This window comes from Zalophus californianus, chromosome 11 (genome assembly GCF_009762305.2).
Source record: "Zalophus californianus isolate mZalCal1 chromosome 11, mZalCal1.pri.v2, whole genome shotgun sequence".
Classification (NCBI taxonomy): Eukaryota; Metazoa; Chordata; class Mammalia; order Carnivora; family Otariidae; genus Zalophus; species Zalophus californianus.
Window position 1 is genome coordinate 89,842,234 of NC_045605.1, and position 25,255 is coordinate 89,867,488.

At 35.8% G+C, this 25,255-nt stretch overlaps 1 pseudogene; it reads left to right on the forward strand.

The window, feature by feature from the left end:
- The first annotated feature begins 49 nt into the window (after positions 1-49).
- Positions 50-13,394, forward strand: LOC113913599 (annotated as a pseudogene).
- Positions 13,395-25,255: the final 11,861 nt, after the last annotated feature.

The following is a 25,255-nucleotide window of genomic DNA, read 5'->3' on the forward strand; positions in this document are numbered from 1 at the left end:
CTGCTCAGATATTTTAGTTTGATGTTTTTGTCATGGTTAGTCTGAGACTATGGGATTTTGGGGAGGAAGACCACAGAGGTAAGTGCCATATTCTTCACATCACATCAAGAGTGCATACTATCAGTATAACATATGGGTGCAGATTTAAACCCGATCCCCTGGGTTAAGTTAGTGTTACTCATGTTTTTCCACTGTAGGTTATCTCTATTTTTTTCCCCTTCTCTCTCCGTACTGTAATCTTTAGAAGGAGGTCACTACACACAGTCTGCCCTTAAATAATGGAGAGTTATGCTTCACTTCCTTAAAAGCAAAGTATTGATATAAATTATTCAGAATTCTTCTGCATCAGATATTCATCGTTACTTATTTATATATCTAATCATTTATACCTACCACTATGAACTAATGGAATTTTTTTCACTTTGGGTTTACATGCCAATCATATATTTTTTTTCTTCCTGTCTCTGGAACTTTATATAGCCTCTTGCTTTTGCCTAAATATCCTGCCCACCCTCCCCAATAAACATATATTTCTGAATTCTCTGAGTTTGTCTTTCATCTCCTCAGAGAGATACTGTCTTGATCATAGGATTGCTAAAGAGGCTAAGCTTCAAAATGAATTTGAATTTCAAAATTTTAGAGTCAAAACTGTTATTTGAGCCATATTGCACTAAGATATGTAGACCTGAAAAAAGTTTGGACCTTTTAGACTAACTGATATATAGGGCAACGGATAAATTCACAAAAGGCTAAGGGAGTCACATATAACTTAAGCAAATGTATACTTTTCCTAAAACAATTATATTAACTAAATGAGCAATATAATTTGTGATTTTGAAATGCTCTGATATGTATATAGGCATTCCTAGGATAATAAATAAAAAATTATAATTAATAATTGTTTATATCGAGATAAATACTTTGGATACTTAAATGAGACCTTTAGTCTGGGGCCATATAAATATTCTCCAAACTTACTTTACTTTTCTTACTGAAAAAAAAAATCCCGCCTTATATTGAATTCTTAGTATCATTTTAACCAGCAACAGTCTCTGGATCTGCTATCATTTTTAGAAGCCCATTGTTGGCTTCTTTTTGTGCTCTAAATAAGGTGTGATTAACATCCTTATACCTACATTTTATGCAAAGCTTATACCTTTGTTTCAGAATTTCTTAAAAATGCAATTTCTTGGACAAAAGTTTATTTATACTTATGTTCACCATTGCCAAATTTTCAACCAGAAGTTTTCATTCCTATCCACATTGTTGATAATGTCCTCCACATTGAATTATGTACTTATCTGAACTCTTCAAAGTAAACACATTTTGGGGGTTTCATTCCAGCTTACAATGCCCTCCTTCCCTATTTTCTTACCATGACTGGTCTCCTGTCAGGTATGATGGTACAGTTAACTAAACCCAGTATTGACACTGGGCACAAGCTGGGCAAATGAAATTATCAATCTTGGATATTTGTAATTAGGATGAGGAATTTCTAATTTAATTTGGTATAGTTTCTTGAGGAAAGATGGGTAGCCTTCTTTTACCTGCTGTGTATAAGAAGAGCAAGGCATGCTCATGTTCTGGAAGAAAGACTGGGAGAACTGCAGAGAGAAATAGGTAGAGTCAAAGGTTGAAGAGTATAGCCAACTTTTCAGTTTTCATTTTTAATCCCCTGCTGAAGTTCTATTGCCCTCCTATTGTTAAACACTAGGTATCAGCCTCTAACTCCTTAAAATAAATTCCTCTTTTCTGTTTCCTTGTCATCAAGTTGGTTTGGATACTTGCATCCAGAGAATCCCATTGAACATAGACAACTAGTTCCTGCTAGACCTGGACTGAATTTGTAGATTCAAAACCCTTATAAACAGCCCAAGCCATCTTGGCTTATGTTTAAAATTCTGCCTTCTGAATATTATTATGTACTCTTATGGGTATTTTAAGACATGATTTTTGATCCTGGATGAAGAGCTATTTCTATTTCTGATTCTCTTTAGTTGCACTCTCCAGTTGACCTTGCCTTTCTCTTAATGGCTCCTTCCCCAAGCATGTGTGTCTAAAATACAGTAGACATGAAAAGAAATCTCATTTTCACATGACTGGCAAAAACAAAGCTTTATGTAAATGTAGTTGCATTTTCATAATAGTAAAGTGCTGTAAGAAGTAGGGTTATTTTTAGGAAAAGAAAAAATAAATGGAGAAAAGAAAAGATAAATGAGAGAATTCCTGAAAGAAAGCAAGCTATGGGAATTAGCCTTTCCCATCAAAGGATTTTAAGTCCTTGACTTTCATGATGTTCTTTTAATTTACACTTTTTTTCTTTTTTTTTGTAAATTGAGTCTCTCTTATTGAGTTAAAAATTGAGAAAGAACTGATTAATTTGTTGGTGGGTAAACATATGACATTGGAAAGAATAAAATAGTATTTATTTGATAATTTACATTTTTCTATAATCAGTTTCATATTCCCAAAAAAGAATACAACTATCTATGATAATATTGAAAAGCAAAAAAAAATACCTATTTAGTAACTTAGATGTCATTAGAAGACAATCATCCATGTTTATTTAAAATGCTCTTTATATATTTACACAATACTTTGAATTCATTAGAGAAATTAAATGATTTAATAAAACTAGTGGGTCAGTTTGAGTAAATGACAAGAATTTCTTATTCAAACATATGGTATCAGTTGTCCAAGATTCTCAACCAATTTTGGAAGTTTTCAATATGGGTAGGCTATATAGTTAAATTAATATGGAAATAAAAATTAAATGACTTGTGGTTTACTTGAAATGTTCTAGCCAAATTGATCCCATGACATAGACCTTAAATCTTGTTCCATTCCTTTCCAAATATAAGTGCTTATTCAGTCATTTATCCACTGAATAACTGCTTATTGAACATTTCATGCAAAGCACTGTGCTGGTCAATTTAAGGGGCAAAAATTCTGAAATCCACTTATTTGGATGCATGTTTATAAACAGTTATAATGCAGAAAAGAAACTAAGAGTGTCCTAAGGAATCTGCAGATACACAGTTTTAAGAAGTAAGAGGAAGAATGACAGAGTTGAGAGAAGACGGAGGCAAGTTTAGAGATAGTCTTAAAAGTATGAATGAGATTTACAGGTAGATATATGTTAAGACAGGAATTCCTGGGAGAATCAATGCATGCAATTCAAGGATGACCCCAAGAGCATTCTGTGACTAGTTCATATAGTGATTACAAAGGATGCAAGAAGGAAAAAAATAATGCATTTAAACAGGGAATCTTTCATCCTAAGAACATTCCTCAATTTATGACTCAAGTTTGAATAAATGTTTTAGACTAAGGGTTGATAAAGTATGGCCCAATCAAATCTGCCCTGCTGCCTGCTTTTGTAAATAAAGTTTTATTGGAACACAATGCTGTCGATTAATTTACATATTGTTCATGGCTTGTTTGGCACTATAATTCCAAAGTTGAATGGTTGTGACAGACAAAATGGCCTGCAAGACTTAAAATATTTATAAACTGGCCTTTTACAGGGACACCTGGGTGGCTCAGTCAGTTAAATGTCTGCCTTTGGCTCAGGTCAGGATCCCAGGGTCCTGGGATCGAGTCCCAAATCATGATCCTTGCTCAGCAGGGAGTCTGCTTCTCCCTTTCCCTCTGCCTGCTGCTCCCCCTGCTTGTGCTCTCTCTCTCTCTCTCTCTCTGACAAATAAATAAATAAAATCTTAAATAAAATAAAATAATAAATTGGCCTTTTAAAGAAAAAGGTTGCTGAACACCATCCTGGATTTCTGTGCAAATATTAATGAGGGGCTTGGTATTAGTTGGCAAAATAGCTACATGGTATGCTAAAGTTATGGCATATTGTATTCACTATAATAGTATCATAGGTCCCTTGGCAAATTTCTTACTTTTTCAGCACCAAATGCAAAGGATGATTTAGAAGAAGAATCACATAATTGTATTCTAATGCATTCTCAGTCATATTTGAAGTCTGAAAAGATGTCTTTTCACACACACACACATATATATACACACATACAAACGTATTTATCTGTATTTACTTGATTCTACCTTTGAAATAGACAATTTTTTTGGATCCTTAAAATGCCTAACATCAGTTCTGACATATTTTATATTTTATATATATTTATATTTGTGTGTATTTTATATTTTTAAACCATATATGACACATTTCTTTATTATTAAGTGAAAGAGGTGATGTATAGACATAGTGTGTACTTATATTTCTTTTTTTTTTAAGATTTTATTTATTTGACAGAGAGAGACACAGCAGGAGAGGGAACACAAGCAGGGGGAGTGGGAGAGGGAGAAGCAGTCTCCCCATTGAGCAGGGAGCCTGATGTGGGGCTCGATCCCAGGACCCTGGGATCATGACCCTAGCCGAAGGCAGACACTTAACTGAATCACCCAGGCACCCCGTACTTATATTTCTTAATCTATTTAAAGACAATTCAAAGAAATTTAACACATATATACTACTCTTGTCTTTTAATTTTTATACTAGCTTTATAAGTGATTAATCCATTACCTTTACTATATATTTATCTTTCTAGTGAGATTTTTTCTTTCATATGTCTTGTTACCAATAAATTCTCTTTTGTTTCAACTTAAAGAAGTCTCTTTAACATTTCTTTTTAGGCCTGTTTAGTGGTGATGAACTCCTTTAGCTTTTGCTTGTCTGGAAAACTTTTTATTGTTCCTTCAATTCTGAATGATAATTTTGATGGGTAGAATATTCTTGTTGGGATTTTTTTTTCTTTAATCACTTCGAATATATTGTGCCATTCTCTCTGGCCTGCAAAATTTCTCCTGAAAAATATTCTAGTTGTCTTATGGGGGTTCCATTATATGTAACAAAAGCTTGTTTTTCTCTTGTTGCTTTTAATATTCTCTCTTTGTCATTAACTTTTGACATTTTCATTATAATGTATTTGGATGTGGGTCTTTTTGGGTTCATCTTATTTGGAACTATCTGAACTTCCTGGGTCTGAAGATCTGTTTTCTGCTTCAGGGAAGTTTTCAGCCATTATTTCTTCAAACAAGATTTCTGCTCTTTTCTCTTTCTCTTCTCCTTCTGAGAGTCCTATGATGCAAATGTTAGTGTATTTGATATTGTCCTTTACCTCCCTTAAGCTCTTCACTTTCTTTCATTCTCTTTTTTTGTTTTTTGTTTTTTTGTTTTTGTTTTTTGGGGTGAATTCCACTGCTCTGGGTGAGTTCCAGTGCTGTGGCTTCAGGCTGACTGATCCTTTCTTGTGTAAGTCTGATGTTGACCCCCTCTAGTGTATTTTTCAGTTTAGTTATATTCTTCAGCTCTGACTTCTGTTTGGTACTTTCTTATATTTTCCATCTCTGTGTTGTTTTCACTGTGATCATCCATTCTTTTCCTCAGTTCAATGAGTATCTTTCTAACTTTGAAATCTTTATCAGGTAAATTATTTATTTCTGTTTCATTAAGCTCTTTTTCTGAGGTTTTATCTTTTTTTTTTTTCTTCTTGGAATATATTCTTCTGTTTCTGCATTTTGTTTGACTTTTTATGTTGGTCTCCATACAATAGATGAAACAACCATCTCTCCCAGTTTGTGTGGGAGGTGAACCTTGTTATTCAACCCAGCACCAACTCTTTGCTTTCTCTCAAACCTTTGTGCTTATCCAAGCAGCCTCTTATATTTGTAATGGTTCCCAATAATTGAGAGTGTGCCAAGACCTGTCAATGTCCCTAAGGGGAGGATCTCAGCACCTAGATTCAAGCTTTTTGGATGCCAGACCCTCAGGCAACAGCTTTTAAAAGTATGCTAATATATACAGTCCCATGAGACCGCAAGCATATGCTCTGCTGGCCAGGTGATCTGGTGGTATCCTCTGGGCAGCAGTTACAAAAATTGGGCCTCATTCCCATGAAAACTGAGCTTCTGGGTCTCTTGCTTCTTGCTCTTTCCTAGAAGGTGGCAGCTGCTTATGAGATCTTCATCTGTTGGTTATGGGTCTATGGGACACATGAGCATACGTCCCATTGGCTGCCAGAGCCAGATGATGTAGATGTGTTCCTTGGGTGGCAGCCACAAAGATTGTGGCACCAGACACATGTCAAAGCTCCCTTCTGGGAGATACTGGTGCTCTGAAGCAAAGCAAAGGGAGAACACAACGAGTGTGAAAATGGCAAACATCAAAGAATTAATACCAATCCTTCTCAATTCTTCCAAAAAATAGAAGAGGAGGGAACTCTTCTAAACTCATTTTATGAGGCCAGTGTTACCCTGATACCAAAACAAGACAAGGGTACTACAAGAAAAGAAAACCAGAGGCCAATATCCCTGATGAACATAGATACAAAAATGCTGAACAAAATTTTAGTAAACTGAACTCAACAATACATTAAAAGTATCATACACCATCATCTAGTGGGATTTATTCCAAGGATGCAAGGGTAATTCAACATCTATATATCAGTGTGATATACCACATTAACAAAATGAAGAATAAAAATCATATGATCATCTCAATAAATGCAGAAAAAAGCATTTGACAAAACTCGACATCCATTTATAATAAAAACTCTCAACAAAGTGGGTATAGAGGGAACTTACCTCAACATAATATATTAGAAGTCCATAGCTAACATCATACTTAATAGTAAAAAGCTGAAAGCCTTTCATCTAAGATCAGGAACACAACAAGGATGCCCACTGTTACTACTTTTATTCAACCTAGGATTGGAAGTCCTAGGAAAGAAAAAAAGCATCCAAATTCAAAAGGAAGAAATAAAACTGTCACTCATTGTCAATGACATGATATTATATATAGAAAACCCTAAAGGCACCATCAAAAAAAACCAAAAAAAAATGAAAACTATTGGAACTAATAAATTCAGTAAAATTGCAGGATACAAAAGCAATATGCAAAATCTGTTGCATTTCTATATACCAATAACAAACCACCTGCAAGAGAAATAAAACAATTCCATATATAATTGCATCCAAAAGGATAAAATACCTAAGAATAAACTTAACCAAGATGGTGAAAGACCTGCATATTGAAAACTATAAGAGTCTAATGAAAGAGATTGAAAATACAAATAAATAGCAAGATATTCTGTGCTCATGAATAGGAATGATCAATATTATTAAAATACCCATAGTACCCAAGGCAATTTATAGATTCAGTGCAGTTCCTATCAGAATTCCAAAGGCATTTTTGCAAAGCAATAGATACATCCTAAAATTTGTATGGCACCACACACACACACACACACACACACACACACACACACACACACACACACACACACAACTTAAATAGCCAAAGCAATCTTGTGAAAGAACAAAACTGGAGATACAATGCTCCCTGATTTTAAACTATATTGCAAAGCAATAGTAATTAAAACAGTATAGCATTATTATAAAAAGAAAGACATAGGTCAATAGAACAGAATAGAGAGCCTAGAAATAAAGACATGCATATATGGTTAACTAATTTATGACAAAGGAGCCAAGAATATACAATGGGGGCAGGACTGGCTCTTCAATAAAACTGGACCACTCTCTTACACCATACACAAAAATTAACTCAAAGTAAATTAAAGACTTGAATGTAAGACTTGAAAACATAAAACTACAAGAAAATATAGGCAGTAATCTCCTTGACATAGGTTTTGGAGATGATTTTTTGAATCTGACACCACAAGCAAAAGAAACAAAAGCAAAAATAACTGGGACTACATCATACTAAAACATTTCTGCACAGTGAAGGAAGCTATCAACAAAATGAAAAGACAACCTACTGAATGAGAAGAAATATTTGCAAATCACATATCTGAATAGGGGCTAATATCCAAAATATATGCAGAACTCATCCAATTCAATAGCAAAAAAAAAATCAATCTGATTTAAAAATGAACAGAAAATCTGAATAGACTTTTATCCAAAGAAGTTGTACAGATGGCCAACAGGTATATGAAAATATATTCTACATCATTACTCATCAGGGAAATGAAAGTCTAAACCACAGTGAGCTATTACCTCATACTAGTCAGAATGACTGTTATCAAAAAGACAAAAAATAGTGAAGATGTGGAGAAAAGGTAACCCTTGTGCACTGTAGGTGGGAATGTAAATTGGTGCAGCCACTGTGGAAAAACTGCAGAGGCTCTTCAGAAAGTTTTAAAAAATACAACTATGTTATGATCCAGCAATTCTCCTTCTGGGTACTTATCTAAAGAAAACGAAAACACTGATTTAAAAAGATATATGCACTACTGTGTTTATTGCAGTGTTATTTACATAGCCAAGTTATGGAAACAATCTAAGTGTTCATCAGTGGATAAGTGGGTAAAAGCTGTGGTGTATGCATGCACACAGGCGCATGCATGCACGCGCGCACACACACACACACACACACACACAGGAATTTTATTTAAGAAATCTTGCCACTTGCAACAAAATGGATGGACCTTGAGAATATTATGCTAAGTGAAATCAGTCAGACATAAAGACAAATACCATATGATCTCTCTTCTATGTAGAATCCAAAACAAGCAGGTTCATAGATACAGAGAACAGATTGGAGGTTGCTAGAGGTGGGGGTGGAGTGTGGGAGAAATGTTAAAGAGTTATTAAAAAGAAAAAATATGTACATATAATGGAAAAAAGATTGTAAATAATCTTATTAAGAAATGTAAATATCTTAAAATTATGACTGACATTTTATTAAGAAATGAAAAAAAATTTGAATAAATGATGACTGAACAATATTTATGGATGGAAAGTTTCAGCCATATAAAGAGGTAAACAATTCTAAAGCCAGCTATGACTTACTTTATAGAACTTGACAACACATTTCTCAAGTTCATCTGAAAAAAATAAATGATATGAATACCCAAAGAAACTTGCAGAAAAATAAGGAGATTCTTCTTCAACAGGTAAGAAAACACACTAATGATTAAAAAAAATTAAATCTAAAAGATCTATAACCTTTTTATTTTCTAAATGTATCAGAAGCTAAAATATATTTCATAATTAAAAAAATAATAAGGGAATTAATGAGTAATTTAGAGAAAAGATGGAATCTAGAAAATAGAAATAAAAGATCTTGGAATGAATAAATACTAATAGATATATCAATACTGACACTAGGGAATAGGAATAGTAGCCAAAAACCCTTTATGAAGTGGGTTATCAAATATGTAATATTAATTTTTTGCATGGCTTTGCAAAAAAAAATCATGAAAAGTCTTCTGTAAAATATGCCATAAGGACCCATACAAATAAGCCACAAGGACAGAAGCCTGAAGACCTGAGGAATAGACAGTGTCTCAGCCATGTTTCAGTACAGAAAATTGAAACCAGTGCAGATATTTCTAGCAGAAAGGAATTTGAGAGGTATTTTCAAAATTTTTGGAATAGCTAGGGAAGTGAGAATCAAGGAGCCACAATAGTATTCTTGCCTAGAGAGTGGCCAGGATTCAAATTTTGCTCTCCTAGAAACCTTGCTGTTAATGTCCCAAGTGCTACACATCCATGAAGCTGGTGAGTAAACAACAGAATGTGGAAAGTGGGCCACTGCCAACATCCACACGCACTGGAGGCCACTAGTCTGGTTCCCTAGCAGGAAGGTGGCATCAACCTCCATGTCCATCTTTTAGAACTCGTGCTTTCTAACTAAATGGAACAACCCAATTCACTTTAAGGGACTAGGGAAAAATGCAGATTTTTATCTTCCCAACCACTCTGAACAGGAGAGTAAAATAGAGATTGAAAAAGCCTTTGTAAGCATGTAAGACTAAGAAGTTGCTGAAGAAGAAATATGAATGGTACATTCTTATGAGAAAAAAATGTTTAATTTTACTTCTCATTAAAGAAATATAAATTAAAGCCAAAATAAAAATAATTTTCACCTAATATTTAACACTGAATTCTGAGAAGAGTCCAGTGAGATGAGAATTCCCATGCACTACAAAAGAAGAGTAAATCAATAACAACGTATTGGATGGCAATTTGGCAGTAGGTATCTAGAGCCTTAAAAATGACTTCTTCCTTTAATAGAGCAATCTACTTCTAGAAATCTAGCTCAGGAAATAATGTGGTCTCCACCTTATGATCAGGAATACTGGTTGTGGGAGCTTTTTTTTTTAAAGTATGAAAAATAAGAAAATAACTAGTGCCCAACAAAAAGGGAATAGTTAAATAAGCTATATTACTTCTATATAATCGCTTATAATAAAGCTTTGTAATGACACTGGAAAATGTTCATGCTAAGTTAAATCAAATGGGGCACAAAAATATAAAATATGGAGCTGTTTATTGACAAAGAAAGAATAATATTATTGTCTGCTTCTGTTCTCTAACACTTTTTATTGACTTTTTATAAATGTCAGTATCAAAAAATAATGTTTTTTTAACTCATCAATGTGCCTACCATTGTTCATAGCATGGAGATATATCTTATTTTATTTAAACATCGATAGGTTAATATATTGAGGAAAAGGAAAGTTTTGTGTACCAATAAAATCATTAATTGGATCTAAAGCAAAGCATTTATTTAATAGGGATATGAACAGAAACATGATAAAAAAGCTAGTTCATAATCAGCATAGACTTTGTTAATTCTTGTCTTTTTCTCAGGTATTGGTGTTTGCAAATTCTACAGGTTACTGTAATAGTAAATTGTTACTTGCTTTTTCATTAAATCACTAGGTTCAATGACCATTTTAGAAAAAGCTGTATGATAGTATTTTAATTTTATTTATGGACTTTTCCAGAAAGCTTAGACTTTCCTTATTTTTCCTTCCCCAGCTTTATTGAGGTATAATTGATAAATAAAATTATAAGATACGTTTAAAGTGTATGGTGTGATAATATGATTTGATACACAGTAAAAGGATTCCCTTCCACCCCTCATTGAGTTAACATGTCTTCACCTATTTACATTTATTTATTTATTTGTTTATTTATTGGTGAGAACATTTTTCTATTTAGACTTTTCTAGCTACTTTTTGTAAACCTGATTTTTTTTTTTCCCCAGATAGAATGCTAGTGGTATGCTAGGGTCATGTGGCTGACATCATTTGGGGGTAACATACTGCTGTTCTATCAGCAACTTACACATAAAGCTTAAATTAGATTTCCCTGTCCACGAAGTGATGAGCAGAAAGACAAACCACCAATTCAGCGTTGTGTTTGCATGCTCATATCTGAAAGGAATATAAATGAAGCAAATAATTAAATGACTACAAAAAGAATCGAATAAAAGCTCCTTTCTTCTTCTGACATTAAAATCATTGTAAAAAAAACCAGCATTCTGAAATTTCTGTTTGCAGCTTTGTGAAGAGGGTTTGGGGCCTTTTCAGGCTTCCAGCTTAGAGAAGATAAGCAAAAGCAAACAAGCAAACAAGATAAATAAATCAAAATAAACAAATGAAAAACTCCTGAGTAAATCATGAGACTCCAAGTTGGGTAAAGTCTTTTTTCTCCCAAAGGAATCTTTACTTCCCACGTGTACTTTATAAATGAAATTTAAAGATTTCTGGCCGTTGAAATATAAGGAGCAAGAGCATTTCATCTTTTAATCCCAGCACTCGAAAGACTCTTGCATGTACCAGACATCAAACACACATTTATGGGCTTAATGAATAAATTATTGTTCTGAATCAAGGAATGATGAATGAATGATGGCTGTGTTTTCTTATGAAGATGCAAAATGTGGATGCATGTGTCAAAGCAAACACTACATTGGACAAAGTTAAATAGGCAAGGTAGGCTTTATTCAAGAATATTGCAATAACGGAAAGGGTTCAGAACTCAGTCTGCCTCAGTTCCATTGAAACAAAAGGTGAGAGACTTGTTTTCTCTCCCCTCTCTCCCTCTCTCTCTTTCTCTCTGTCTGTCTTTCTCTGTCTTCTCTCTCCCTCTGTCTCCCCCCCCCTCCTTGGCACTAGGGTGAGCTAGTATAAAGAATAGGGGAGGTTAACTAGTGGAATGTGTCCACCACATTGAATTTTTCCTGAGTTTGCAAATGATTTTCTCTATGAGTAGGTGGCTTGCTCTCTCACAGAAATTAGGCTCCTACTTTCTTAACAGAGATGTGTGATACAGGTTCTAATCTTCCTTGGTGATTACATTTCAAAGGAATTGCTCCCAAATTCTTGATAAAGACAGTCCTGGGTCACAGTACTGGCAAGATAATTTTTAAAAATCTGCATATACCTCAAAGGGGGAGAGAAAGAATTTACCAGTTTTCTAAAGTAAATGCTATACAAAAAGGGAAGATTTTTGGTCGGGAAGAAGACTGTCTAAAGTTTAGTCAAGCTGAGGAGAATGTTAAGGGTTTCTTTGTCACATGCATCTTCTTAATTTGATAGAAATTGATTACAAGGGAATCCCAGAATGGGAGACTTGTGAGCCTGCCCTTCTGGCTTACACCCTAGGTATGACACAACTAATTGTTAGTGTTAACTACGTGGATTCCATGAACCACCCTATGGCCAGAAGAGATATGAGACAATCATTAAGGAAGTCAGCACCTACGTTAAGAAAATTGGCTACAACCCTGACACAGTAGCATTTGTGCCATGTTCTGGTTGGAATGGTGACACATGCTAGAGCCAAGTGCTAACGTAACCTTGGTTCGAGGGATGGAAAGTCACCCATAAAGATGGCAAAGCCAGTGCAACCACGCTGCTTGAAGCTCTGGATTGCATTCTGTTGCCAACTGGTCCAACTGACAAGCCCTTGTGTCTGCCCCTCTAAGACATCTACAGAATGGGTGGTATTGATACTGTCCCTGTGGGCCATGTAGAGACTGGTATTCTTAAACCCAGCATGGTGGTCATGTTTTCTCCAGTGTTACAACTGAAGTAAAGTCTATTGAAATACACCATGACATCTTGAGGGAGGCTCTTCCTAGGGACAGTGTGGGCTTCAATGTCAAGAATGTATCTGTCAAAGATGTTCGTTGTGACAGTGTGGCTGGTGACAGCAAAAATGACCCACCAATGGAAGCAGATGGTTTCATGCCTCAGGTGATTATCCTGAATCATCCAGGCCAAATCAGTGCTGGATAGGCACCTGTGCTAAATTGCACACAGCTCACATTGCTTGCAAGTGTGCTGAGCTGAAGGAGAAGATTGATCATTGCTCTGGAAACAAGCTGGAAGATGGCCCCAAGTTCTTGAACTCTGGTGATGCTGCCATCATTGGTATGGGTCCGGGAAAGCCTATGCATGTTGAGAGTTTCTCTGACTATCCTCCTCTGGGCCGTTTTGCCATTTCTGACGTGAGCCAGACGGTTGCTGTGGGTGTCGTCAAAGCAGCAGACAAGAAGTCAGCTGGAGCTGGCAAGGTCACCCAAGTCTGCCCAGAAAGCTCAGGGGGCTAAATGAATATTATGCCCAATGGCTGCCACCCCAGCCTTAATCAGTAGTGGAAGTACAGTCTCAGAACTGTTTGTGTCAATTAACAATTTAAGTTTAATAGTACACGACTGGTTAATGTTAACAGTGCATCATAAAACCTTCAGAAGGAAAGGAGAATGTTCTGTGGGCCATTTGGGTTTTTTTGTGTGTATATGGTGGTTTTAAGTTATTAGTTTTCAAAATCAGTACTTTTTAATGGAAACAATTTGGCCAAAAATCTGTTACAGAATTTTGAGACCCATTAAAACAAAAGTTTAATGAGAAAAAAATATATAACTATTAACAAATCACTTATGTATTATTTAATAGAAAAAGAAGCTTTGTGCGTGAAGTATTTCTGTCTTTAATCAGCTGGTATTAAATACTAATCCCTTAATCTTTGATTTATTTATTTATTTTTAATCCCATCACTTCTGTTGGATGATAGCCATGCTGGATTGCAGCCCCTGCTGAGTCTCCATGCTACAAAACCTTTCCTCCAATTTGAAGCCTGAGGCATCAGAGGTAAGTGAGAAGTGGGTTGTCATTTATGTCAAAACTGTTCATCTTTGTTACATTTCACACATTGTCAGTTCATGTCTCAGCTTTTCTTATCATGCTTTTTGCATGGCTCTTCTGCTTTTCTTTTTAACAGGAACCAACTTGTTCCTGCATCTTCTTCTTGGCCATAAGCAGACATGCTTAAATATATAGTGGATGAAGGTGAATCCAAAATTTCTGGTCATCCCAGATTGGTTACACATTGTGTAGGATATAAGAAAAGTACTTGAAGGACAATATACTTTCTAAGTTGATGACAGTTCATTGTATCGATGAGATTTCTATTTGAGTTGACTAGAATGTTCTTTGGACGTGTGAAATTAACTTAATTAGCATATGGTTTTGTTTTAAAACTATAATTGATAGAAATTTAAAATGTGTGTTCATTTTGAAATAAAATGAGCACACTTTTTAAATTTATGACACAACATATTGTCATTGAGTAAGGTTTATTTTTGGAAAGGAGGGTCCTAAAGCCTCCGTTTCATCTTCTGTATAATAGAAATAATGTTTTGATGATAAATGTTGTATTAGAACAGAGTGGATGCCTTGTATCAGGAAAATGCAAGAGATATGAGAAAGAGACCATAATGAAATTTTAGAAAGATGAGGATTTTTATTTAAATGTAAAGTTTTCACAGTGATACCTTTAAAAAATTAAGAATATGAATTTTGAAATGCACTTAAATCATTAGTCAAGTGGCACTGCGTTTCTTGGATGATTATAGCTGCTACATCAGAGGAAAAACAGCTTGCCTCCCTCAGATAAATCTATGTGCTCTCTCCATTCCATGAAGACAATTGCTTCTGGCTTTGTTGCAAATAATCCTATGTTACTTGTCTCTTATAATTCTAAAACATAAATAATGTTTTCCTTTAATATAACTACCAACATATAACCCTGATTAAATTGACTTGCAGGTATAAAGTTGAACTTGAGTATTTATAGAAAGATTTTCAGGAGGCACCCAAGTGGCTCAGTCAGTTAAATGTCTGCCTTCAGCTCGGGTCATAATCCCAGGGTCCTGGGATGGAGCCCCATGTCAGGCTCTCTGCTCAGTGGGGAGCCTACTTCTCCCTCTCCCTCTTCCTCTGCCTGCCACTCCACCTGCTTGTGCTCTCTCTCTATCTCTGTCAAATAAATAAATAAATAAATAAATAAAATCTTTAAAAAAAAGTTTATAGAAAGATTTTCAGGATAGTTCTACATGGATAATGGAACCTAATTGGAGATAAGCATTACCAACTGTAACAAAAAATGGGAATTTTGGTAGAGTCACAGGTACCACAATGTGGCCGTAATTTCCTCAACACATATCCTTACACTGGGTCAGAGAAAATTCATGCCTCCTAACATAGCCAAAAAGCATCTACCTGATAGGAATTCAAATAAGAACTAGACTATTGTACTACATTGAAATCAAATTTCTATCAAATCAATTGCAAACCAAGTTGAAGTTATTTAGAATCTTTAATTCGCTCTATAGAAAAATTCATTCAATTTTGTTCATTTTTTATTCAACCAACAAACACAGCACTGAGAGTTCAAACAGAATTAAGATATCATTGGGGCGCCTGGGTGGCTCAGTTGATTAAGTGTCTGCCCTCCACGCAGGTCATGATCCCAGGGTCCTAGGGTCAAGCCCCCATGTCCATGTCAGGCTCTCTGCTCAGTGGGGAGCCTGCTTCTCCCTCTCCCTTTGCCTGATGCTCCACCTGCTTGTTCTCTCTCTCTCTGTCAAATAAATAAATAAAATCTTTGAAAAAAAAGAATTAAGATATCAGCATATGAAATTAGAAAGTTCTACATTTGAATTATAGCTCTGTATTCTATAAATTATGCTAGTGTTTTTGTGATAATTGGATGACCATTCATTGTCCACTGTTATCTGCTGAGATGTTTTATTGGAATATGAATAAATCAAGGCTTATATGTGTCTGACTCTAACATACAGTTCAGTCTTTGGTATGTCCTGTGTTTTCCTCGGTAGCTGGAATCTATTCTACTTTGCCTTGGCACCTGGTATTCCCAGTATTGTGATAACCCTTTATCATTTTCATGCTGTCTTTTGGAACACATAAATTATTCTACTCTCTCCACAACTTGCTAGAGTCATAGGGGAACTTCAATAAGATCAAACCAGGACCACGCAGCCATGCCATCTAGGGGGTTCTTGCTTCCTTCCTGGGCTTTACCTGCGAGAGGCAGCAAAAATCCTGTCCTTGGATTTTAAAAACACTAGTTTCAATCATTACCTTACTCTAAGCTTGAGTCAGGATGGGAAAGGGCATGGGGAGAGTAGATGTAGCTTGGGGGACAGTTCCTTTTTAGAAACCCGTTAGCATTTATTCACTCCGTATTTCTTCAAGTCCTAGAGGAAGAACTAGTAGAAGGAGAACTAGTAGTTCTTCACTCGTCCTCCAAGTTGTAGTATAAACAGTGAAAAACTGAGGAGCATAACCCATTAATAATTGTGTTTATGACTGTGTCACAGGTGGCACAGAATTAATTAAAGAATCATTTTAACTCCTTACTCATGAATTCTTTTGGTGGCAAACTCACCAAAGACCAGGAGATACTGGTTAACCTAATTTCTGCAGCTTGTGATCAATCTGATGGTTACAAAGTGATTCTTAAAAAAAAATTTAGCTTCTCATTAAAGACAGTACTGAGCAAAATTAGTTGCTACTTTGAGCAATTACTGCAACCTAGAATAATATTCTTAATTTCAATAAGATTTTTTTTTAGTTTGTTTAAAACAAAACATGGAGGTTTTAACTTCTCTCTCTCTCTCTCTAAGAAATGAACAACCCACAGTAATTTTCAATAACTTGTAAAGTTTAGTTTTACTGAGCATTCTTCTGAATCTTAGAAGATTTGGCTTTTTGGTATTTGACTAAATGAATTCTTTCAAGTAGCAAATAGTCTTCCCCTGACACTAGGGCAGAAACATAGACATTTATGTTAGAATAGCCAGGAAAAAAAGAGGTAAGTTTAAAAAAAAAAAAAAAAAAGGAAGATGGTTATAGAGAATTATAGAGTCGAAGTTGTCTATGGCATTATTCCGTTCTGTTAGAGGTTGTTTTAAGTTAATTATGCCACTGATTAGATAGCCAAGTGGCAGAACAACAACCATCACCTCACCCCATACCTACTCCATCTACTTTGTTGGGTCACTTTATCCATACCCTTCACTGCACACTCCTACTTATTCACTGAGTCACCTCAAACGTTGCATTTTTTTTTAACACAAAGCACATATTACAAAATTTAATATGATTAAAAATTCAGGGTGACAAGATTTTGAATTGACATTCTCCTCATCTCCAACCCTCCCAAAAGCTAACCAACTAGACATAAATTCTTAGGAATACAGGACACAGTTATTTTTAAAACACCTAATACTTTGACATTTCTAATTTTAAAGTTGAAAGATAATTTGCTCCTAAAATACTCATCAATATGTCTCTTTTTCTATGCATCACTACTTGCAGCATTTGATGATGTTATTCTGACTTGATTTTGAATGCCCAGTCTTCTTTCTTTTTATCTTCTGCTTGTATTATCATTTTTATACTATATGATTTATTTCCCAGGGTTGCATACACATTTTGACATAAAAAAGATCAGAAAAACAATAATCAAATCAAAAATCTTTTGAATCTTGGAACATGACTCAGCATATTTTCCAAAACCTTAAGGGTTTTATTATATTAGATTTTGGAAGTCAGTTTGTGAGATAAGAAAGTAATTATTGGTATACCTGTGTATTTCTTCTTCCATTTATATAGGACCCTCGAAGCCATCCTGAAGGTGCTTAGTAGTTTGAAGTATGATGAAAGACATAGGGAACAGCATCTTTTTATGTGCAGGGATATCCTTGTCATAAAGTTGTACAGACTTTGGAAAGTCAAGGTTAAAGCTAATTTAGTGAACATTAGGGAGTGTAGCTTTCGTTAAGTCTTGAATTTTCATTCATATTGTTTTACAAGCGGGACAGATAGCTCTGTGACAATCAGGCAAGCAAAACGTATGTGGTTTTGAGTGAGCTACTTATCAGAAGACAGTAAACATTTGTTTTATGAAGGACACATTTGCTGTCAAACTAACATTTAAAAAGAATAAGTTTAAGAATGTCTCTTTTTTTCAACAAAGATGTGAACAGCATCTAATTTCTTTCAACCCAAGGGTCTGATTTATCAGCATTGCCCGCAATTAGTTGTTGCTGTTGCTGTTGTTTTTCTTTAATAGTTTTGTTTGGTACAGCTTTCCAACAGCATTTAGAGAACTCTAACAAAGACAGTGTATCTAGAAGAGTCATTTGAGGACATGTCCACTGTTGCAAAGTAAGGCAAAGCTTTCATATATTTGCTGCTAACAATTAGTACTTATCCTGGAAAGACCACAAAACCAATTTGCTAGCCTGATATTTATACAAAATTTCGACTCCTGTAAGGAACACACCTTGCATTGTTTATATTCCTTGGTTCTATCCTCACCCTCCCCACAAAATGCTCCCAAGTCAACTTCAGAATAATTCTGCAAGAAAAGAGTTATATGGGGATTCTATAAGCCCCATGATATCCATCCATTAAAAAAAAAAAAAAATGCATGCTATTTATACTTCTTTCATGTTAAAGGAAATGGACTGAAAATAAAAACATTGAGTATTTGTGAGATTTGCTTTCCTGAATTATGTAAACTGTCAGCTTCAATTTTTATTTGTTCTTAAGACACAATTTGGAAAGTACTCAAGGCCTATAATTTTCTTCTAGAACACCTTTCTTTAAACACATTGTATTTATTTCATTTTATTTTTGTGGAGATAAGATGCAAGGTAAAATGAAGAATGGTAAAAAACAATTTTCAAGAAAAAAAAATACTTGAAATAATTCTTGAATAAAAAGAATTACATGTAATCAAAGTTTCATAATGATAATATAAATTAATTTTCATTTATAACATATCCAAAGTAAAGAAATTTACTTTTAAAATGTAAATTGGGGTGCCTGGGTGGCTCAGTTAGTTAAGTATCAGACTCTTGATTTCACCTCAGGTCAGGATCTTAGGGTCCTGGGATCAAGCCCTGAGTTGGGCTCTGCACTCAGTGGGGAGTCTGCTTGAGGACTTTCTCTTCCTCTGCCCCTTCCCCTCCCCTGCTCATGCATGCACATGCGCTCTCGCTCTCTCTCTCGCTCTCTCTAAAATAAATAAATAAATAAAATGTAAATTAAATCTGATTTAAATCTTTCAGAAGACAGAAATATTAAATTTGAGCAATAAAACTTTTGGACATTGCTGGCCATTGACACATTAAAAAGGCACAGTATAAAAATTTTAAGTGTTTTCAATAAGGAATTATAAGTATATACTTCTCACTTTCCAAATAAATGTGACACTGAAAAATTTCTCATATAAGATGTAAAACAGTCTACTTATTACAGATTTGGTTAGAGTTACAGTTTATATGATGCATTTTAAAACATTTTGTTTCTGGTAAGCTTTATTTCTTTCCACACCCATATGCTATAGGACATAGGCTAAGATATATGTCCTACTTGATTCTCATTTTCATATCCAAATTATTGCTACCACCACCTCCCCCTCATTCCTCAAATAAATGAATAATGATTTATTTGAATCCCATGGCATAAAATTATCGTCAACTTACCCAGTCACTCTGTTTCGATCACTGAAAATTTTGTGAAATTTTGAAATCAGTGAAATCAAAATTGTGAAATCAGTGAAAATACATGTTTCACTGTCTTTACCTCAATCACTACTTTTATCCTTATTCTTGTGGAGCTCACTATCCATATAATCCACCCACTTTCTCTGAATTTTTATTAATGTTTTTACCTACAATCTGATTTTCATTTTTACCATATAATCCACCCACTTTCTCTGAGTTTTTATTAATGTTTTTACCTACAATCTGATTTTCATTTTTACCCTAGTGACTACTCCCACAAGAGTATTCTCCAAATATTGCCATTACCAACAACCATGCCATTTCCACTCTCGGAATTTTTCATTATCTTATTCTTTGACCATGCCCTATTTTTGAGGCTCGCTTCCTCAAATACACCAGTCTCATACTGTGACTCCACTACTCTCCTTTTGTGCCACTGTAATGTGTCCTCCCTCTTATCTCCACTTCTCTTCTTACCTAATTTAGAATCCAGTGTTTATCACTTTACCCCCTTCTTCACCAACCTTGCTCTACCCTATTGTTGCACTGCCTAACCAAATACCTGTGAAATTCATGTATGTCTCCACATGTACATCCAAACAGTTGAATATAGCTGGAGGGAAAAAATTATGGAAAACCTACTGATTGACATCTCTTTATTTAAGACCAGAGTACATCTGAGACCCAACTACATTTTCCTGGTTTACTTACTGTTTCTGTTATTCCCAAGAACTTTCCCAAACCTTCTATCTCCCCCTTAATCCATTCTAAATCTGTTTTTCTGTGTGTTCATTCCCTTGATAAATTCTTCTAAGACTATCTTCCCTTCTTCCCATTACCTAAATCTAACAACTCACCAGAATTCATACCCATATAATTTTTCTACATTGCTTTTTTTTCTTGTTGTAGTGCACTAAAAAGCTATTCAATACAGTGGCAAAAAGAAGTGATGACAGCAGTTATTCTTGTCTTGCTCCTAATTTTAAAAAAGGCAAAAGGCTGTGTCTAATGTATCTCCTTTGAGATTTTTATCTTCTATAAATATCGTTAATTCCATTAAGGGAATCATTTGAGGGTGACTTATAATCGTATCTGACTGATTGATTTCCTTCTCCGAACCTCAGTCAAGTGCTACTTGAGTCAATCATGATCATTGTTTCCTAACATATTCACTTCATTCGTTCACATATGTCCTGCTTTTGTTTATTTATCCAGCTACTTAATTATTTTATCTGTTTGGATCAGTGAGAACATAAGAGCTACTACAAGTATTATGGAGATAAGGATTGCATATAGGAACTAGAGGTTACACATTTTGTGTGTAGAGTTGGGTGAGAGAATGTCTGGATGGCTGTGGCCAAGAGATCAGAAACCTCTTGCTGTGGTTTTGATCTGAAGCAATGGAGAGGAGAAAGAAAACAGACAATTGGGGAAATCTGAGACTCTATTACTATAAATATAAAAGGCGGTAATGGCCAGGTCTACTTAGCTTCCAGCGTTTGTAGAAGTTTCTATATCTTTGCAAGTTGACAAGTCATTCACCACTTCTGACCGCAACATCTGACAGCTACAAACAGTTTAGAATAATAATGGCCTCAATTTCATGACCGCCCTCACACTTTAGGCAGGTACCTCTTGTGAGTAAACTAAGCAAGATCCACATTGGGAAGGGGATTCTGGAAAATACTGGCAAAAGTGATGATGCTAGGTTGAAGCAAAAATTTATTATAATGTATCTCTTTGCCAATGCAACATTCACACATGTACCTCATAAATATGTGTAATTTCTGAGTAAAGACACTGATTAAACAAATTTTCAGTTTAACTGAGTGGAAAGAATTCTGTCACATAAAACTGAAGACATGCCAACACTCTCCCCAAAAAGGGAAGTGCAAAGATCCATAGAATCTCCAGATGATACTCGTTCTTTTTTAGTTAAGTTACACTTTCCCTTTGATGTCCTCTAATTTAAACATTAGTTTGAGATTTAACTTCTAAGAACACATATTAGAGTTAAGAGAAGAGAAAAATAATTGGTTAATATATACAAATAATATCAAAGCAAAGAAGAAAATGCATAAATAATATAACAGTTAATAAAGCGGTAGCAGACAGTAATTACAAGTTTCTTATTCCAATATCAGTTCTATATCTGTAATCTGGTTATGGTGTCTCACCTATTAGGGCAACTCAAACTACCCTAGTATTTGTCTCTCTTGTATTTGGTTACTGTAGTTTTCAACTCACTAGAAGCATAAGACATGGGATACTTAGAGTAGTCCCAGAAAAATCTCATGGTTGCAGTCATATTCTAAGCTTGTTCTTTCTCCTTGTGCAGTAACAACCTAATTTCCCCAACACAGATAGGATTAATCATCACAGCCCAGCAATCCTTTTCTTTGTGCTGTTTCTGCTTCCAGTCAGAAGGACTACTGGTTTTACTTGTTTGAAGTATTTCTTCCTTAGATTATAATAGGTAATAAGCAAAGCAAATGTGATTTCCCTTGTTTTGTTTCCTGTAATTATGTATCATGGCTACGGTACAAAGGATACTGCTGTATATCAGAGCATATACCATATACCATATCTGGCAGAATAGTACTGCAATACCTCAAGGTGTTGTCATTCAGCTGGTGCCATGACAGTCTTCCAGAAGGCTGTAGCATCTTTTTTATCAAGACAACTACTTCAGAGTTAGGGGTAAAAATACTAATATCTGTGAACAAGTTGCGCCAGAGAACCTTGTTTTTGAATTTCTGTAAAATTAATTTCCCGGAGATACGCTTTGGAGTCTGGAATATCATGACAAAAATAAGGCATTCTGTTAGCTCTCCAGATGATAGTTTGGGCAGAAACATTAGTAATGCTGAACATGAGTTTGTACCCACATATATTCCTATTCCAGGAAGTACAAATAGTTCCCCTTCAGCCAGGTGGCTACATGGTCCCCTGGGAAATGATGCTGTATCAGGGACTCAGGGTTATTCTCTGCTGATGATAAATTGTCACTGAAGACTGTGGTCTGATTGACTATATAGTTGGTAGTAGGTCATATGCCATGTAGCTTAGCCCATGATAGTTTCCGCACTTGACACAGTGAGTCGATAGGTTAAAGGCAAGGGTGGCTGGGGAAAGAGGCTCACTGGCATCAGCAGAAATCAGTCATTTTGTCTACATGATTTTTGACTACCTCCTGTACTGAAGATATTGTTGGTGAATACATTTACATTAGATGTAAATATCCTCACACTTTATGCCCATTCAGGGAGTTTCAACCAACATCTCTTCCCTACACCTTGATGCTTTTCATCTTTATTCTTTTGCATTTTTTAATCTCCAGACCAACCACTAGACACTACTCACGCATCAATGTGTATCAGTATCTCTAGCCACTTCCCTTTAAGGATCAGTGAACAACCATGTACTTTCCTTAAAGTTCTTCCCCTGGGACGTGTTCTCTTCACTACCCTCTTTCAGGGCTGCTCCCCAGTGGGGCTACCATGCTGTATCCATTCACTTTTGAAAGGTGCAAATGTTTTATTGCATCTCACAAGGGCCTGCCAAACTCTCCATTCTAACATCTCTACCGTCACAGACACCTTACGCACCATGCAACTGGCTGAGTCATATGGCTGAAGTGACAGGGCAGCTTTTACAGCAACTTGAATTTGTTGAAAACCTCCTTTTTCTCTTGGCCCTTTTCAAGTGATTCAGTAAATGTACTTAAGGAGCACGCAACAATGAAATATATGTTGCCTCTGAAACCCAAAGATGCCCATTAATGTCTATGTTTCTTTTGTTAGTGGTAGGGGATGTCACATGTATCAGTTTGTCCTTTCATTTGGAAAGACTGCCCTACTGTGCTCGAGACTACTAGACCCTTGGCATTGCAGGGAAATGGCAAGTCCTTTCATTGTGTAGAATTTTCTTTCCACGCTTTGGCACTCATGTGTGTTTCACCAATGTCTAATCAGTATGGTATCATTAACATAGAAGACCAACACTTTGTCCTCTGGAATGAAAGATGGTCAGTGTTCCTATAGACTACATTATGACGAAATGCTGGAGAGTTGATATGTCCCTACACTAAGGCAGTAAGCTCATAGACAGGTGAGAGAAAACTGAGTCCAGTGGTCTTTACTAAGAGGTAAAACTAAGCCACTCATAAGATCCTTGGTTGAATACCAGATGCAGTTGGTAGAAAAACGAATTCTGGAATAGCAGATGGAATAGAATAAACATCTGATTAAGTTCGTGATAATCCACTATTGGTCTCCAAAATGCATCTGTTTTTGTACAGACCACATAGAGGTATTAAGGAAGGATACAATAAAGACCCCTATCTTTGTAACTTCTGAGTTTAAGGGATATTCGGCTCTGAAATTCCTCCATAATGTATTATTGCTACCTTGCTACATTGGTTAGTAGACCAATATATGTTGATTTCCACAGTACATTCTGGAACCTGGAAAATAAGCATAGATGGGGTGCCAGGGTGGCTCAGTCAGTTAAGCAGCTGCCTTCGGCTCAGGTCATGATCCCAGCGTCCTGGGATCGAGCCCTGCATCTGGCTCCCCGCTTGGCGGGAAGTCTGCTTCTCCCTCTTCCTCCGCCTCTCCTCCAGCTTATGAACTCTCTCTCTCTTTCTCTGTCAAATAAATAAATAAATAAAATCTTAAAAAAAAAAAGAAAAGAAGCATAGAATGGACAATGATATAACAAGTTTCTTCCTCAAGAGAACCTATTTTTCCTCCTGCATTCACAGGGCCCTAGATCTTTGAATTTGTTAAATCTGGGAATTTTGTGAGGGATCATGATCTCCAGTTGTAGTGATTCAAGTTCACCAGATCTGCAAATGTTGCAGGATTTCTTTTCCTTTAGTGCCCATAGTTCTTGGTCATGCCACTTAGAAGAATAAAGAGGTAGACTAGAAGAAGAGTGGTGGGCAGCAAAGCAAAGTTTATTGAGCGATGGTACAAAGCTCCCATAGAGGGAGGGGACCCGAGAGGGTTGCTACCAGAGTCTAAGTCTAGGGTTTTTATGGGCTTGGTGGCAGACTGTTTTAATCTGATTAATTCTCCACGTACCTGTCACCCAATCAGTTTTTTTGGCCACGTGCTCATCTACCTATCAGGTAGTTCACATGGGAAAGGGTGGAGGGCTCCTTTCAGAGTGGTGTAGAATCCTCCTAAGGGTGGTTTCTTCTTAGGGCGGTGCCCCTTGTCCCGACTGCCTTTCTTCCAACTATCCTTCATTACCAGTATTATCTTTTCACTTATATACATCAAGTAAGACTTTAGTATACTGCCCATTTTTTTCAGACTTAGAAATTACTAATAACCAAATATTTTTATTGGTCAAACCATTCTGAGAATGGCCCATTATGGTAACTATGCTCATCTTCTTTCTGTTTAGAGGCTAATGTGTGGCCCCTAGCATTCTGGGATCTCATCATCCCCATTAATGTCAGGGAGACCATTTTGATGGCAGCATTTTCTGCTGATTCCTGGGCTACAGATTACAGACACAATAGGGCCTCTCAGGGATGCTGTTTCTCCCTGATCAATACATTTCTAGAAACCTCTAGGAGAAAGG